This window comes from Zosterops lateralis (genome assembly GCF_965231275.1).
Source record: "Zosterops lateralis genome assembly, chromosome: 9".
NCBI lineage: Eukaryota > Metazoa > Chordata > Aves > Passeriformes > Zosteropidae > Zosterops > Zosterops lateralis.
In genome coordinates, this window is record NC_139769.1 from 28,027,042 (window position 1) to 28,030,035 (window position 2,994).

Genomic DNA, 2,994 nt, shown 5'->3' on the forward strand with positions numbered 1-2,994 from the left:
GATTGAGTAATGTGAAATCTTTCACCATACCTTTTGTGGGAGGAAAGAACAGAAGTTCGGGAACAGCTAAGCTTTCTAATTGAAAAATACAGTCAAAAATACAAAAAAACACCCTTTGGCCAAACAGCTTTGTCACCTCCTTGGTATAGGATGAGATTCAGTCCAATTCTTTTTTGTTTGGTGCTCAAAACACTTACAGAGGTAACTGTACTCAGAGAGGTGGGATGAATTAGGGACTTGATTTGCCATCTTGGTACCGGTGGCAGGTTTTGATACAGTTTCAGTGTTTTCAAAAAGAGACCAAAGGATGGCACTTGGCACCCTGTTGTGGTGTTTCCCTCACACCTGGCACTGTCATATGCCCAGAAGGAATATCAGCATTTACTGTGTCAGCATCATCACTGTTTGAAGCCTGAGGGCTCGAGCATCTGGCAAGGAAAAGGCAACCAGAAGGGGATGCTCAGCTGTTGGAACTAGTCTTAGTTTTTGACAAGTTGAGGTTTTCAGCCTTGTGGATCAAGGCATCTGGCAACCGTGCTGTCAGGGTATTAACAATTTGGATTACTTTCAATTTTGTGGGTTTTTAAAATTGCTTCTGAATGTGGGCTTATTTTCATTTTTCTCAAGAGTGCTGGAGGGGAAATACTGAGTCTTTTGCACGTTGCTTATTTTATTAAAAGTCAATTATACCATGTTTGAGTTTCTTAGACTGCAAGTGCCAGAGCACTTGACCAGAGCAGTGCAGTGTTCTGGTCAGTGGTGAGGATGCGAAGGTTCCCAACTTGCCCATTATTGGCTCTTAATATAATGTAATATAATATATACTGTTTTCTGTGGTTCTTTCCAACACAAGAACTGTGCAGCTTGCTTCCATGGTAACTCCCTCAGTTGTGAGGTGGGAATCCTCCAGCTTTGGAATGGCAGCCAGTACAGCTGCAGCTCCTTGCTCAATAACCTCACAAAAATCAGTGTTACTCTGTCAAAATGCATCCTGGTTTTCATGCAGAAAGCTCTTTGTTCCTGGGAAGACCAAAGCTCTGTGGAGTCCTCATGCCTAGTCCATCCTTTCTGTTGGGGTCTGAGCTGTGAGCTCTGTGCTCTCCTGTGACAGCTGTCTAAGCACACTGTGTGCAGTGGTGGGAGCTGGGGGAATTCCTGCTGGATTTGTTCAGTATGATATTGCATGGATTACACCTGGCCTGCCTGCTGAAGGCAGACTGAACTGGTTGAGCTCCCACTTCTGAATGCAGATGTGCCAGAGGGATGTCAGAGCCCAGGAGTTCATGTGCTCTGCAGCACCAGAACCTCTGAGCCAGCTGCAGCTTGTCCCTTCTCCTACTGCCCCGGCCCTGGTGGCCCTTTCCTGGCTGTGGCAGGGGACACCCCAGCCTTGGCACTGGCACTGGCAGCAACCGTTCCACGATGCAACCTGTACGTGTTCTGTCAAGTCAAGAGCTGTTTATAATCTACTGTATTACGGCAGTTAAAATATATTTTGCTATTAGGGGAGGAAAAGAAATTGCCTTGGCCTGTTTTTTTTCTCTGAGGCTCCTGGTTTTGGGGGGAGTTAGAAGAGGGCACAGAGGATGGGGTTGGGAGCAGGGTAAGGTATGTGGGGTTTCTCTCCTGGAAAAGGTGGCTGCTGTGGGGAGAGCCTTGTGAAGGAAGGGAAGGCTGGAGCTGCCTGTGCCCACAGCTGTGTCCTGGGTGGGGCTGCATCTTCCTACTTTCCAAGGACAGGGAGGGGAGAGGGATGGAGACATTCATGCCATAACAAACCCAGGCTTAGAGGCAGGATCATGGGATGGTACAGGAGAGATCTTGGCTGGGTGCGGGGGGAGAAATTCTTACAGAAGTCCTGGAAACCAGCATGAAATGTCCAAGATAAAATACCAGGTGAGAAGGGAAGTTGGGAATTTCTAAACTTTGTATCAGCCAGTGTGTCACTGAGAGGGGCAAGGATGTCCTTGAGTTTCAGGACAGGAGCACAAGGAAGGAGTTGATAGCTCTGGGGACAGACCAGAGTTTCTCACCTCTCCTGAGTTAATACACATCAAATTGGAGCAGCTTCCAAATGTGTACCATGTTGGTGACTTCTGCCTTTTCTTTGGGCCTGAAAAGGGTTTGTGAGCCAAGAAGTTAATATGATATTTTTCCAGCTGTGTACCACATGCTCCAAAGTCCTGTCTGTGTCCTTAAGCTGTAACAGCTACAGAACAAAGCCATTAATCTTCCCATTCTTTCTGGTGGGAATATCAAGTACTGCCAAAGAGGCCTGAGATGGAAAACAAAACTTCTGTCAAGATCTTTTTGCAATTTTTTTGTATTTTCTTTCCAAGAAACCATTTGCACAGCAAGACAAGAAACTACCTGTAAGGCTTGCTCCTAGATTATAGCTACACCCACAAATATGTATCTGAAGGCAAACAAATGTAATTAACGTAATTAAAACCCACAGTACAGGCATAGAGCTGATAAGGAGGTCAAAGAGTCTTCACAGCAGAAGCATTTATAAAAACAAACACATTTGGCAGGGTTGCTGGGGGAGAAAGGCTGCCGAAGATAACTCGTATATTTCCATTATGAGACTAATGGAAATATATATTTTTCATTAGTAAGATACACCTCCAAGAAGAAGTAAGATTAGTAACTGTTGACAAATACCACTAAATCTCTGGCCCAGTAAGATCAATGAAACAAGCAGTTGTTCTTTAGGCAGTTTGTAGGTGGAAACCAAGCAAGTGCCCCTTTGGAGGGTGCAGCAAAGCACTGGGGGCTCCTGAACAGATGCACAGAGTGTCAGGTGTAAGGGGCGTTTCCACAATAAATAATAGCAAAAAAAACCCTAACCCTATAAAGTACAAATGTGGGTTTAATTCTGCTACTTGACCATTCACTACTGCAAGTTTTCTTGGCTAAGCATTAAAAAAATCCCCACTCATGATGCCTACAAGTGGAGTACCTGTTCCTGGCCAAAAGCTAATGGAAGGAAGC